Below are 16,261 nucleotides of genomic sequence, written 5' to 3' on the forward strand. Positions count from 1 at the left end.
CTTGAAGTCTTTTAGTGTTAGATTGACGGTTTCTCCTTTTGTGAAAAGAATAAGTGAATAATTTAAGGCTATATTTCATGTTTTCAGATCTTCATTCTGTCATATAAATAATAGACTGTGAAATGCAGCAGCTCCTGCATTCACAGATTTAATAGACCTATACAAGTGAGTATCTTACTCAGCTTCTGGCATCTTGAAATGCTCTTTTGTGCATATGTATACCTGAGAAGCAATGCAGAAGTGGGACATTCCTGGACTCTCTTCAGTAACCAAATTCCATACTTTAAGCATGCCACATACTCTGTTTTTAAATGAATTGTTCTTCTTAAAATACTTTCAGTACAGCTTGATGTCAGTTTTAGTATTTTTAGGTTTTAATTCTCGTACAGTATTATGATGGACAGATGTCAAAAAAGTGATACGTGGCTATTCTAAATTAAAGTGTAATCTAAAATTCACTTACTTAAATGGAAAGACTGTGAAAAGCATTCAGGTTTAGATCCAGTACAGATCTTTGAAACACCATTGAATCTTGATGAGAAGAGAATCAAATGTATTTACTGAAATAGTGAAATATCAAGGTAATTTATATGATTTGCTACATTTATTCTTAGTTATGTAATTTCTTTCTGAGGGAAACAGTGTTGGGGGAAGGAAGAACAGAGAATAGCAAAATTAAGCTAGTTTCTTCTCTTTGTTTCCACTGCCTTTCCCTCCCCCTGCCCCGTTAAGTGGCTTTAGTTTAACGTATGTTGAAAGGATAGTGAAGTAAGACCTTCTGAGAACAAGTGGCAAAGCATTGGGATGTTCTCAGTCTTCCAAGCAGGAGCATAGTTTTAGGACCAGTGGACCATGGGAAATATAAAGACTCCCTTGGAAAGTATGTACTACTGTGCCTATTTTGTTAGCTGCAAAATGTAGCTTTCCTAAACACTTCCATTTAGAAGTTTAAGTTAAATTATCTGCATTTTCTTCCCGATACCTACGTCTTTCAGCATTGGAGTGACTCTGGTTGTTAGGAACCTTCTACTAGCATATGGTATGATACCAAACTCTTGCTTTCCTCCATCCTATGTGGGTATGCAGGCGTCTGCGCAAGTACGGAAAGCTCTTTATTCATATTTTGAAGACTATTTTCTGTAAATAATGTTCAAGATGGTCTGCCTTTGCCATGGTATTGATTTATGTAGTCCCCGTGTAGGTTCCAGAAATGTCTAATATGGAGCCTTCAGACAAAGTGAGCAGTCTACATGAGGGTGTCATCATCTTTGCTAAAATATAGCCAGTTATCAGTTCTGCTTACTGATACTTTCTAGCTTATGTAGTCAAGTTAGTTTCTTTCTTACTTTTCAAGAAAAACAATCTTTCTGTCTTGTGTCACGTTATACAAATCTTAACCCTATTTTCTGTTTTGTAAATTGTTTCAGTAATTTACTCATATCTTCATTTTTTTAATTTCCACTGATATAATTTTCTTTGTATTCACAGTAAGTCTGTCTTTCGATTTCAGCTAGTCCAAATGCTTAAATGGGGAAACATGCTTTCCCATTCTCCATACTTTATTCGACTCATTTATAACTCAGAAAACATAAAACGTCAATGCAGGGATAGAGACCGTTCTACAGTGTAACTTGTTGCAAACTACTATCACAACTGTATGAATGATGTGAAAATCATTGTGCTGCACTGGTATGAAATACATTGTCATTCAGAACTTATATAGAGTAATATTTTCTATTTCTTTTGCTACATAAACATTATTTAAGCCATTGGCTGGGGATTTTTCTGTTGTTTCAGTAAGAATTTACAGGATTAGTATGTTAAATATATTGATCTTTCTAAGCAAACCAGTCACTGATTGGATCCAGCTGTGACTGAGTTGACTTGTGATACTTGAGCAATACATTTGTTATTATTCATTATTACTTCAGTACAGGACTATGGTCTCAGTGTAGTAAGTCCTCTGCAGATATACATATTCACTGTTCATTATTTGCAGCTTTGATTTGTTTAAGAGGAAAATGCAGGAAGGAGTGTATAAAAAGCAAAAGAAGGAAATAGGAAAGCAGAACAGCAAGGAAAAGCAGTAAAGATACTTTGCTAATGGCTGTATATAAATGATACTGATGGTTGCTTTTAAATTCTGAATTGGCTACTGTTCTTAGTGTGGCTTTTTTTTGCTTAATTTGTTAACACCTATAGAAATTAGAAAGAGCAGTAGTTATGACAAATGGACTATGTAATTTGAAAATTGTATTTTGTCACATGTTTTAGTCACAAAACCTAGTTGAAATCAATTGTCCAAACGTTCACTTAACATATTAATAAGTAATACAGGAATACTCTAAGTCCTCTTGAATTAGATATATTACATCTTGTTACAAAATTTAATGCCAGGCTTAATAACTCAAAGTATGCTCTAGAATAAAAATACATTTATATGCTAGTATATTACTAGGATACTAATCCAAATTAAAAAAAAAAAAACAAAACCACTGTTTAGTTGAAACTGTTTCATAGACTTATGTGTATTTAATTTAATTTCTTAAAAAGAAATCCCAAAATTTATTCCTTCAAAGTGAGTATGTTTTTCATAGTTTATTTCTAAATGCAATTTAATTTGTTTTGACAAGTCGTTGGATTACAGGAGCTATTTGGGTACTTACCTGCAAAATCAGTGTCTTCTAGGACTTTTTTTTTTTAAAATGTGTCTAGATGGTTATGTTCTTAAGTTTTCTGATGGAAATACCGTAGAAGCAGAGTAAAGTTCCAGCTTTTCAAAAAGGGAAGATGCTGTTTCCAATTCAACACTATTGACTTTGCGTATTTTTAATAGGAAAAATTATTTTAAAATAGCAGTGTATCCCATCGTTATGTGAATAGTGTTTAATTATCTCACAGTAGTTGAAAAATTCTGCATAAACATGTTTTGAAGAGAGATTTTTTTTTTCCTTGATTTACAAGTGCATTTTTGAACAGTTAAAAGGGAGTTAATAAAAGATAGATGATTGATCAGTTGCTGGAATTTGATTTGTTACCTTTTTCTTAGAACTATAGCCCTGAACATTTTTAGTGTGGTTATAACCAGCTGTAGTATGGTGTTGGACCCTGTACAGTTTTTTTGGTCTTACTAATAATGAATTAACCACTTTCTAGAAAATACATCTAGCAATATCAAGTTACTGAAATTTGTAAAATCTGCATTTTTAAGAAGTGCAGTCACAGGAGGAGGAATTGAAAATAATGCTGAGAAGGAGCCAAGAATTGCATGTTGATATAAATTTCAGGTTGAATACTGAAGAAGTCTTCGTAATGCTCAAGTTAGAATTGTCTCTCTACCATTATTGTCCATTATTAAAAATAAATACATTGAACCACATGGACTTATCTTACATGTTGTTTCCATCTCTCTTGTTACATGATTATGTGAAATACTTATTTGACTTGAAAAAAAATACTAGTTTCAGTCACTTGCCTTTTTGTTATATGGAAATTTCCAGAAGAAATCCAATGCCTTAGGTCACTTAAATCCCTTTAGGTCAAACTAAAAAATGAAAAATGTTTTTAGCATTGTTTCATCAAGCATCTTTATTCTCCATCCAAAGGTCAATTCCAGAAGTCTGGTACTGGGACTGCTACTCCAGCTTTCTCGTTGCTGCTGGTGGCTGGGCCTTATCCCGATGCTACTTGACTGTTGAACGTGCAAAGAATATAATTCTAAGGACAACTGTCTCCTTTGCGTTTAAGCACCTGCCACTATGTGAGTTAATTTTTCTATGTTTTTTTTAATTTAAAAAAAAAAAACAGAGTTTGCCTCATTTTTGTTAATGTCATAGTTACACATTTAGCATTTATAAAAATTATGTTTGTGATGTCTTTCCTGTAGTTGTCCAAAAATTATTTCAAATACCCTTTCTGTAAAAAAACTATCTTATTTTACAAACATAGGTGCTTTTCTCCCCACTTTACTACGTTACGTTTTAAAAGACAAGTGAAAATATTGACTGTAGTACTTGGTTTTAAAAGTGATGGATAACTGTATTGAAGTCTGCTTTCCACAGAACTGGTGAAACATAGACAGTGTCAGTGGGAGCTTTTCTTTGCTTTCTCCCATAATAAGCCCTAAGTCTTGATCTGGAGGGGCAATTCACTATCTAATTCAAACCTCTCCTTACATTAACAACATGGCAGTGTTTAGTAATGATGCAGTGTTTGCTGTTAAAGACTTGCCAATTTTGCCTTAAATAGCTAGATTATATTACCTCAATTTGCCATATTCCCTCTGTTTAGTTTGGAATTACTGTGCAAATGTTAAGGTGATACTATTGAATTCTATAAAGGAATTAGGAAGTTGAAATGCTAGCAGTGTAGATACACAGTACTAGTATTAGTCTGCAGAAAAACACCCATTCAAGAGATTAAAGGTCAGGAAACTCATTTTAATAGGAACAATTTTTTGCTTTTACTGACTTCCATCAGTGACGTTAATTAGTTATCTTTCCTTCATACTGCTCTGGATAATTTAAAACCCCTTCTGAAGTGATTTTTTAAGACATATATGTGCTTGTGTTTTTGTATGTATAGTTTCTGTACCTTTTAAGTGTAGTTAGTTTTTTCCAGTGTTGCAATAAAGTACAGAACACTATGCAGTACATTAAAGAAATAGAGCCTATGCATCAGAACAATTTTCATGCCTCACTCAATTCTTAATGTAAATTAGTAGGAACATTGGTTATCCATTTGAGAAATTGAGTTGGTATAAAAATAAAAATGCACTTATGGTGTGTGGTGCTTTGTGTATCATCTTGGGAGTGTTTTGCTGTTTATCTGTCACTTGCATTAGAAAAAGCAGTCACTGGCTTCAGGTGACATTAAAAATTAAAGGTTAACCTCAATTTCTTTACTGACCAGACATGGGGCAGAAAGTTCTTCTGGATGTGTGCCTGAATTTTGGAACTGTCAAAAAGAGTTGAGACGTAAAGACTTGTGCTTTTGGTGGCTTACCCTTTTTGTGTGTGCATGTGGGGCTATACGATTTCAACATCTTCAAGTGTTTAGATTGCTTATTATAGGTTATATCAAGATCATTTTTCATTCCATCCAACTTTGTGAAATTAAAAAATGACATGATAATGCTATAGTAAATCATTATAATGAACTCATTGTGCTGATTTAAATAATTTTGGGAATGTCTTTTTATTTTGTTACTTAGAAAAGCTAATAAAAATAGCTTTTTTCTTATTACATGTCTTTCAAAAACTAGTTAAAATTGTTGTTGAAAATTGCTATAGTGGCTTTTGAATATTCTGGTTAGCTCAATGTACCTTTAATATAAGAAAAGATTTATACACTCATGAACAAGCCTGGGAGATCTTTCTTTAGGTATTACGGCTTTTGACAAAGTTGGCTTCTACCTCACGGTGAGTTTAGAGTGCACCAAATTCGGTAGCCTGATGCTTCCCGCCTCCCTCACTCCAACTGTTGGAGGCAGCATTCAGACCAGTGAAGAAGACTAGCTTCAGGCAGCAGGGGTTTCCATGTAACCTGCCAGATATCTTTCATTTACAAAGTAGGTATTATACTTGTTCAGTGGTAGACCAGGCCACGGGCAAGTCTTGATACTTGAGATGCAAACTCGAAGCTGTGGCTGCTGCTCTTACCTTCCATTTCATCTCTTGATTTTACTTACCCGTGCAATAATGTAGTATGCATATAATCAATAGATCTGCTGCTTCTTGTTGGCTGCTGAGTAAAAATGAGAAGGGAAGAAAGAAAAATAAAATTGCCTACTCTGTCTTCGTGATTAAAATAGACTGCCAAAATGCACCTGTTTTCTTTCCCCGTGAAAAGAAACGGTGAATTTGCTGAACGGTGAATCTCTTCTGTCCTTGGCTGTTTTGCCTCTTACAACTCTTCTTAGGAAAACAAGAAAATAGAAATTTCATTAGGGAAAGCAATGAATATTGCTTTAGAAAGGAACATCGCAACTGACGTTTTTTAGGAACCCTAGTATTTCAGGCATGTGTATAATTGTTTTAAAATTATATATCCATGTGCTTGCTTCATAGTAAGCTTGACAGAGTTGTTTCAGGACTGGTATGCTGTAGATTTTTCAGACTTTGGATTCAATCATGTTAGGAATTCTTTGGCTGGAAAGTGATAATGCGCATTTCATGTGTTTTACTTACTATTCCTAATTTGTTAAACCTATATTTAAGACCAATAATTTTTCTGAAGACAAAATATTTTTAAATGCCCGTTATTTATTTTCCTGTATTTCGCTCTGCTTGAAATTATTCCAATCTTCTCCAAGATCGGAGTTTCACTTAACACTTCCCAATTTCTTGTGTTTCAGATTTTTTTTTATGTTGACATAATAATTAAACTAGTCAAACAAGTTTCACTATTGAAATAGTTTATAAGAAAACCGAAGTATCATATAGCTTTAAACATAGTTCCTTTGAGTTGAGGAGTAATTAAATCCCATATAATAGTTGATAATTGTTGGCTTGTAGCCTGGCTCTAAAGTCTTCATTTTATAAACTGGATTATGAAACATCAGGAAACATGAACTATATTTTTCAGAGGAAGTATCTCAGGTAATTAAATACTGCAGAAAGTGGTTATAATTTGAAATGCGGTACTTTCTAAAAAGAAATCTTTAAGTGATTTTATGTATTTTCTTACAGGCTCTAGAATAGGTGGCATTGTATAATTTGTCAGTTACTTCAAGTTCACATAAACTTCTGTATCAGTCTAAAAAGCACTATCTGGTGACTTGCAGTCATGTTACAGATGGCATCTTTTCTTAAACACTACAATAATCTGTGGTTTGTGGAGCAACTAAATTACCCATTTGTTACACTGTTATGCAGCTCATAGTGGTCATCACACATCTGTATGAGCAGAACATTTTAAGTCTTTCAAAAAAGAAAAAACCAACACACATTCATTGCAATGTTTCTGTTGTTGCTGTTCCTACAATGTGGGTGGTCCATGTGCCTATGTTTAATTTATGGCTGTATTGCAGAGATAGGCTATGGAGAGAGATATCCATAAGCTAAGGACTTTTTTCTCAGATGTAGCAAAACTTGCAGGACATGCGGCTTCAAAGGATGGAAGAACAGGTCCAGGATCAAGAGTTATTTTGCAAAGCACTAAAATCAAGTTATATTAATTCCCCACAAGGGTACATGATATCACCTCAGGACTAGTAATTCCCATAGCTTTAGTTTCAGTAGCTGTTAGGTTGTCCTAGTGAAGAGTAGCACTACTGTGTGTTATTAGCCCATTCTCTTTAGATGTCCTTTCTTCTCTCTTGGTACCATGTCAGGATTTGTCCACTTTATGTAGCTGGTCCTCACTTGACAAAATTGGTACTACTTCACATCCTTCTTAGTTCAAGTTGCTTCTGGCAGTGATCTTCATCCGCTACATCTCCCTTGCCCCTGCCCCCTGGCAGGCTGCCCCTTTTGCCTCCTGAGCCTCATTGTGGGCGGTGTGGCTCTGAAGCTTGAGCTGGCCTTGGACACTGCCCAGCCAGGTCTGTGTCATGGTTTAACCCCAGCCAGCAACTGAACGCCACACAGCTGCTCACTAACTCCCGCCACCTCCGGTGAGATGGGAGAAAGAATCAGGCGAGTAAAAGTAAGAAAACTCGTGGGTTGAGATAAGAACAGTTTAATAATTGAAATAAAGTAAAATAGTAGTAGTAATAATAATAATAATAGAATATACAAAGCAAGTCATGCACAATGCAGTTGCTCACCACCCGCCGACTGATGCCCAGCCAGTCCCCAAGCAGCGGTCGCTACCCCCCCTGGCCAACTCCCCCTAGCTTATATACTGAGCACGACGTCATATGGTATGGAATATCCCTTTGGCCAGTTTGGGTCAGCTGTCCTGGCTGTGCTCCCTCCCAGCTTCTTCTGCACCTGCAGAGCATGGGAAGCTGAAAAGTCCTCGACTATCTAAGCACTACTTAGGGTGTTATCAACATTATATTCATACTAAATCCAAAACACAGCACTGTGCCAGCTACTAGGAAGAAAATTAACTCTATCCCAGCCAAAACCAGGACAGTCTGGCAGAGCTTTTTGCATTGTATTTGGTCCCTGCTTTATAGTTCGTTTTCATTTTAACCAGGAAACCAGTCTCCCTAGTTGGAAATCCCAGTACTAAGGAAGACCTTAGTGCCACCTTTCAATACTTAAAGGGGGCTTATAAGAAATACGGAGAGGGACTTTTTACCAGGGCCTGTAGGGATAGGGCAAGGGATAATGGTTTTAAACTAAGAGAGGGTAGATTTAGATGAGATTCTTTACTTTGAGGGTGGTGAGACACTGGAACAGGTTGCCCAGAACAATTGTGGATGACCCATCCCTGGAAGTGTTCAAGGCCAGGATGGGGCTTTGAGCAACCTGATGCAGTGGAAAATGTCCCTGCCTCTAGCAGAGGGGTTGGACTAGGTGATCTTTAGAGGTCCTTTCCAACCCAAACCGGTCTATGATTCTACTTGAGGACAGCAACATCTTGCCTTTGTTGTCACCTGCTTACTGTATGTGTCTTCTATAGTTTCATTATATGTCTTCTCTTCTGCATTTTGATGACTTTCAAACTTTTTCAGAAGGATCGCATTGGTAACAAGTGGTTTGGCTTGAACCGAGTCAGAAGACTGTGGGTTTTTTTCAGTACGAGACGGCTGCTAACTTAGGTGATCACAAATGCCGATCAGAATTTGTTAAATAAGAATTCGTTAAAGTTATTCTTAAAGGATTAAAAGTGGCAGCCTTAAGTTTCTGCATCAAGAAAACCATGGGGGGGAGAAACTGTTGTATTACCAGTGGTGTATCTTGTAGACACAAGATTGTAATGATATTTTGGTGCGTTTGAAGTGACCCTCTTACTGTAGATGTGACCATTGCAGGCAGTTGTCCCTCATGTGTTCAAAGCTGTGATAATTTTCCAGTAAAGTTTTAAGGAAAAAACATTTCTAAAAAACTGGCTGCAACTTCCCTTGAAGGGAAAGGGACGCTATTTCATGGCTATCCTTGGCTCTCTTTCTTTTCCTTCTCCTCCTCCCCAGGAAATACTGTGGGACTTACAGAATGCTTTGCTTCCATGACAAATTCTTAAGGAAGTTCATAGGATTTTAGTGCTTTTTACTCTTAAGTTACACTCATTTGAATGACTGAACATGTTCTGAATGATACTGACAGGTACCAGTGTGTGGTTGGAGTCCAATATTAGGGACTGTATCTCCAGTGCAAGTAGCAGCTTTGCTCATTGTTGTTGTGACTGGCCAGCATTTGTAATTAGATGGAAAACAGATGAATAAAACCAAATTAAAGTGACAGTGATGACCAACTGCCTACTAATTTAAGACCCTCTGCACATTGCTGAGTGCTATTTATTCAATGAACTCATATATTAAATATATACTTTAAACAGTTCTTTAACGTAATAGGAGCCACAATGGTCAGAAGTTATTCTTTATTATCAGTGTTCTATTTTATTTAAATAAATTAATGTGGAACTTTATAGAACTCAGAACTTTCTGAGCAACTTCATGTGCTTTTATTAAAGGTTGCACTGAGTGATGTACAGTACATGATTTAATATTAAAGACTTTCTTTGAGAACATAATGTTTCTACAGATTTACAGTTTTTAAAGGAGGATTAAAATCTTGCCATCCACTTTTGCAGTATTTTTCTCAATGTTATGTCTCTGATCCTATAAGATCTTTTCTAATAAGAATTAATTTAATAAGCATTGATTCTGGTAGAAATGGTTGAACTAGATTTGGGAGAAATGGATGAATGTTGTTTTATTATTGTTCAGGAGCATGCATGCCTTGCAATATTGAGGTCATATAAAAGCACAATCAGAAATTTACCTTATTTCTCTTCTTTTGCAAGCGAGTTGTAGATCAGTTGCAAGAATTCCTCTATATTATAAATGTTGTTCAAACTTTGTCTTGGGACATTAGTCTAGGTTATTTTAAAATCCCAGGAATATACTCTCTAGTGGGATCCAAGCTGGAGCCAAGAAAAAGTTGTCATTCTCACGTAACTGCACTTGGTGGAGGGAAGAGGGGAGTAGAGGGGACAAAAGGAAGAAAATGCTTATCTCTTTAGGAGAATGTATTCTTCCCATAAAGTGTAAAAACAGAAAATAGATAAGACACCCTGGCTTGGAGACACTCATACCATCTGACAGGAAAGTGATTTTAAGGAATTTAAAATCCAGAAGCAACAGTATTTCTTCCCTGAGTAAATGGTAGGGAGACCTTAATTACACATTGCTCTTGAAAGCACAGATTGTACTTAGTTTCTTTTTTCGTCATTTAGACTCAGACTTTGGAAGGTATTTAACTTAAAGCAAATACAAGAGTACTTTTCTGAATTTTCATACTATTACTGAGTTTTCTCAGTATGACTACAAATACTTGAAATAAACAGGAATTTAGTGGAGGTTTTTGGGGTTTGTTTTTTTTTTTCCTTAAACAAACAGAGAAGTCATATGGTACCTTCTATTGGATTTTGGCTTAAAAACTTTTAAAATGGCATTTACTTTGTAAATGTAAGTTTTGACAAAAGCAAGGGAAATGAATAAAATGTTTAAGTTGTGAATCAGTATCTAGTTATTTCTAATCAAGATTTAGTGTGAAACTTTGCTCCAGATGAATAGTGACCAACTAATTGTGTATGTATATTCATTTCATATATTAAATACATTTTGATGAATGAAGTGTAAATGTTGAATGAATTTGTGGTTATTTTTGTGCATGAAAACTATAGATATGAAACTTGCATGGATCTGTAGTGTTTTGGGGGGAAACAAATCATGTTTTCATTTTACTTTAATGTTTGGTTTTTAGCAAAGAAATGTAATAGACTAGCATAAATACAAAAACATTCTCATACAAAATCTTTTTCTCATTCCAAAAGATAATATATTATAATACATCATTAAAAAGATGAGCTATTTCATATCAAAAAGAAAGTTCTAATATTCAGCAAGTTTCTTCACTCATGATATGAGTTTATTTTTACTCTATACAGGGATCTGCCTTATGCTCCTAGATGCTTTGGAAAGAAAATTTGACCAATGTAGTTTTTGTAACTTACCTGATGCTACTCTTCTGATGTAATACTTTCTTGAATATATCATTAGTGGGCAAACTTAAAATGCAAGAACCTGCAACACAGAAGAATTCATGTGCAGACTTCTTTGAAGGATTGTGGTAAAAGCTGTATACAAGGCTTTGTCAGTATTCAAGTAGTTTTCAGTATCTTGTTTCTTGTGACTATTTTAATTTTTTTAATTAATGTTGAGGTTAGTTTAAGGTTTCATATTTTCCCTGCAGAAAATATTAGGGAGTGGTATTAGATTGACTTCACTGTTTCCTGTACAAATAAACTCTGTGAGGTTGGGAAGATCTCCTCAACTTCCCTGAAGGTTTTGCTGGTAAAAGTCCCACAAAATAACTGTCCCTTTTCACAGTATTTGTAGGGTGCTGAGAGGAAGGAATTCCTGTTTGGTAGCCATAATTCACACCAGTGCAGCAGTGATACCCCTGCTGATTTCCCTTTTGCCAGGCATTCAGCAGAAACTTAGGAGATTTAGTACTTTACGCAGAAAATAAATTGGTTCAAGAAATTGTGGAAAGGGAAGTGATGCTTAATGGAAGAGGCAGTTTGATGGTTTGGGTCATCGTCCGAGTCCATACATTCTCCACTTGCCAAACTGGAACATAAGCTTGAAGTCCTTTTAAATTCATTTTTATTACATGGTACAAAGGTAGGAGTGACCAGAAAAGTCACTGTTCTTTTAAAGAGTTTCTCTTTGAATGTAGACACAGTCCTTGCATTTCAAGTTTAGTCTTCTAATGATTACATGTTGAATAACTTGAAAAACAACATACATAAGCAGCAATTTCATTAGACGCCGGGCTGACCTGACTCGTCTTGCGTGCCCAATTTTGCTTCCTTAAGAAGCTTTCTTCATTTACATAATAGTTCTCAGGTATCAGGGAATCACCTCTTTAAAAATAACATATATATCTTGAGACTGTGGTAGTTTGAGAGCTGTTTCATTACATATATTTGCATTTACAGTCTGAAAATGTCATACTATGCTCTTACCAAAATACAAAAGAAAAGTTCCTCATTTCAGAATATTTAGTCCAATTTGATTTGACAGTTTTTAATTCTGGAACCATAGATTTTTTGAGTCAGATTTACATGTTAAAAGATTGAAGGAAATACTTAGCTAACCATCACAGAAAAATCCTGACAAAGCGTACATAGAAGTACACGGGTTTTGTGTGTAAGTGTATATGTGTTAAGACAGGTATGAAAGGTGAATATTCTTCTTAACTGAGAAGTTCATTTTCCACTCTGAGGATCTTTACAAATCATTCTATCCTTTTGGTGGAGCAATAGCTTAGTTAATGAAAATTGATATTTTGGAGTTTTTCATTCTTGTGTAACATCTGTAAACATGTTCCCAAACTCTCCATGCAGTTCTGTAATTAACATAGTGTTTCCATGGTGTTTTGTCAAAGAATAGAAAAAATATTATTTATACAGATGGGAAAAAAATCTCATTTTCATCAGCAATACAGTTGTTTGATTTTGGTGGGGTTAAATATAAGCCATCAATGTGAGATACGGTTTTCGTTACCTTCTTACAAACCTCTGTAGGTTTTATGCACTCCAAATGAGCAGCGAGGTGCAGTCCAGCACCCCATCTATACAGGGGTAAGATCGATTTAAAAACAAAGCATTTTTTCCTTTTACAGAAGATCTGTACCTCTCTGATCACAGCACTTAGTTTCTTTATTTTTCATTGGTGTTTTCTCTCCATGTAATGTACATAGGAAGTTAATGATGAAAGAGAAGTAAAGTATTCATTGAAACTGAGAATTATAGTATTTGCAAATGTAAAATCATAATTTACATAAATGTTATAGTCAAGAACATTATGAATGTAAATATGCCTTCATCTATTCTCAGTCTTATAATGCCATTCGTTGTCCAGTGGGAGATGAAAAGTGATGTTGAGACTGCCGTTTAACCTATTTTAGCAGCCTAAAAAAATTAAATAGCCTTGATGTAAATATGAGGTGGGAAAAGAGTATTCATCTCCATTAAGTGACATAAAAAACCATGGTAAGAATAACAGGCGGGTGGGTGTGCATTAAACAGTGAAATCCCTAAATTCGGACTCTAATTATAAGCACAAGGACAATTGCCTCCCACGTACTTAAACTGTTTTTCAGACAGAAAATATGCTTCATGGTTCTTCAGGCACCAAATACGGGTTTTCTTTTGCATTCTTTTTCATCTGATACATGATTCCTTCTCCCCTGCTACTAAATGAGGGCCTAATACTAAAAAGCTGAGTTCGTTATGTTTTCCTTGGTAAGATTAAGTCTTAGGTATTTTTCTAGATCTCATAACTATGCTGAGGAAGTCCTAGCCATTTTACGATGCCATAAGCAGGTGTTGCACCATTATATTCAGATTATTTGGGACAATTACTTTAGCTTTGATTTTTGTTTAATTGTTTCAGCTTCGTATTAATGTTACGTAGACCTGTGGATGACCAGTGGTTGATTAACTTATCGCACCCCATACGTCACTCTTTCTTTGTTTCTCAATGATGTATTCTTGTAAAGATAGATAATATGCTTGCACCCTTTCCTAAAATTATTTTTATGTTACATTAGAAAAAGTAATTTTTCATATTGAGTAATTGGAGAAAGGTGTGACCCATGGAATCATAAATGAGAACAGAGTTGGTCTGTAAAACTGTCTTTTAAAGTTAATTGTCTATTGCCGTTTCTTTAATATTAAACTGCTTTCAGTACAGGAGAGATCATTTTGGTTATTTAGCCATTCCATGTTTGACATAATACAAGGTAGAGATTTAATTCTTTTTTTTAAAATCAAAATCATTACTTCACCTTTAGCTTGATACTTAAGATACAGAAAGAGATGCGTTATGTCCCTAGCTAACCTGATGTAACAATTAAGATGATGTATTTCCTGACCGAATTTGTCTGATTTTGTTTTTCAATAATTCTGTCTTACTATCCTTTTCTATACTTGATTAGAGAGTTATTGACTATTACATCTTTTCTACATGTAGTGAGTTGTAGATCTCAATCAAGTCACTTCTAATCCTATCATAAATAAACTAAATATACTGGTCTTATATCCCTCTCTCACACACACATAATAACAAGAAGGTTTTCCTGATTGTAATTCTTGTAACTCCTTTTTGGGCCCTTTTAATTTCAACTTTCTTTTAAATTAAAGATACTAGGCCTGGTTATGGCATTCCAGTGATGCCATATGTGCAGATAATTTCAGGTCCTTAGTACTACCATATATTTCCATGTAATGCACCCAGGGATTGTTTTTAGCTTCTTAGCTACAGCAACATAGTAAGAGCAAAAAAAGCAGTTGGTTATTTACTATGACTTGTAAGTTCTTTAGGGATTCACTGCTTTCTAGGATGTAGTCCTCCATTTATGTGGCCTGTCTTGTGTGTTCTTAATGTTCTTAAGGTAAATAAATGAAAATAATGTAATTTCTGCTCTGAGATTTACTTAATTTATCCAGCTTATTGGAAGGATTTTTACTTATTTTGGTCATTACAGAGCTTCAGCTTTTCCCATAACAGTGAAGAATCAGCCACCAGATTTTATATGTATTTTGTGTGATTGATATTTTAAGAGACAATAAAGGGGACTTCACGAAGCATTAGAGCATTAATACAGCACAAAGAAGGCTTATAATGTGTTTAGCTTTTGCTGATACCTAACGATACGGCAAAAAAGCACTCTTCTACAAGGCTGCTTTTAAGATCCAAGGGAACCAGAGGAATTGTTAATAATAATAGATAGCATATCTTGGATTAATTTTTTTAAATTTGTTTTTAGGAGTAGAAGCACAAAAATCCTGTCTTAATCTTTCTCTTTCTTCTAGGTATGCTGCTTTTTTAGCTTTAGTAACTTGTAATTTAAGATCACAGTTATTAGGTGTATTTCTGCATTTTATATATCACTCCCAGATGCTACAGTATTAGTTTTTATCACTGCATATTTTATGAAATGTCAGCCTTCTGTTGGCTGTTCACGCAGCATTGTTAGTGATCAAAGCCACAACATAAAGGAGAGGAATCTAAACAGTTGGCTTATCTTTGTCCTTCATTGTGACACAATACCATAAAATTACTTTACTGTATAAAAGGCAAGCAAAGCTTCGTGTAGCACACTCTGAAAAGGTGAACTTTTTGTTAGGCTCAACAAAATAGATAAACTCTTATCGGTGATATTTTGTATAAGGAAGGTAAAGTTAGCAATGATATCTTTTCAGTTTGGAAAAACTTTTCATCTTTTGCTGCCTTTTTAAAGCACAATAATCTTTTTTATAGTAAAATGCTATTATAAATCTATCCATTAAAACTTTTTGAAATTGAAGAAACGTTATGCCCTTTAGAGTAATCTGTATGGTGTGTTTTGGAGCTTCTCTGGGATACAATTAGTCAAGGCATGCTATATCGTTTAAAGAGTGATAATTGGGAAGATAATAGTCTTTACATTATGAAAAGTGCTGGTGATTTTCAAGTATATTTAGCTTTTATTTTGGTTTTTCATGTGTGAGGTTATTTTGAGTTTATTTAAATTTTTGGTTAAAAATACCAGAATAAATATCAGTCAGCCTTAATTTTTTTGCTTGCCTAAGTGAGTTGTGTGTCAGAACTGAAGTAATAAAGTAGGAAAAACTCTACAAGCTCTGGAGATATTCTATAGGAGTAAAAATCTTGAATGATTTTGATCAGCTGTTGTGTATGCCCTGCACAGCAGTTGGTTCAATCAATTTTATGTTTTGGGATGGTTTTATTAAAACGAGCTGCTGCTTTCAGTAAATCATTGTAAAGATGCTGGCTTTGTATATGCTTTTTGGGGACCTGCAGCTTACCAATGCAGCCTCTCAATACAAATATACTGAAGCTTGCTCAGCAAGAGGCTGGGCTGAGTTAGTGACTCCCTTACAATGTGGAGTATTTCTCAGGACAGGACAGAACATGAAAAAGGAAATATAGTCTCATATTATGATAGTCGTGGAAAAAGTAAAAGAGCAGAAGTAATTCTATTGTGTTGTGGAGGTCAAAGGCAGGCATGATAGTAAACAAAGCTCTGGATGGTATCTCTTAAAAAAGGTGGGGATGCACACAACGTATTTG

The 16,261-nt window shown here is 35.0% G+C and overlaps 1 protein-coding gene across 2 annotated transcripts in view; it reads left to right on the forward strand.

The window, feature by feature from the left end:
• The window catches only part of TBC1D5 (TBC1 domain family member 5), a 324,891-nt gene that overhangs the window by 60,855 nt on the left and 247,775 nt on the right, over positions 1-16,261 (forward strand). For both annotated transcript variants that reach the window (XM_075143446.1, XM_075143445.1), the window contains exon 3: positions 3,606-3,760. The gene's annotated coding sequence lies outside the window, so the exon portion shown is untranslated. The remainder of the gene's footprint in view (positions 1-3,605; positions 3,761-16,261) is intronic.

Source organism: Calonectris borealis, chromosome 2, assembly GCF_964195595.1.
Source record: "Calonectris borealis chromosome 2, bCalBor7.hap1.2, whole genome shotgun sequence".
NCBI classification, from domain to species: Eukaryota; Metazoa; Chordata; class Aves; order Procellariiformes; family Procellariidae; genus Calonectris; species Calonectris borealis.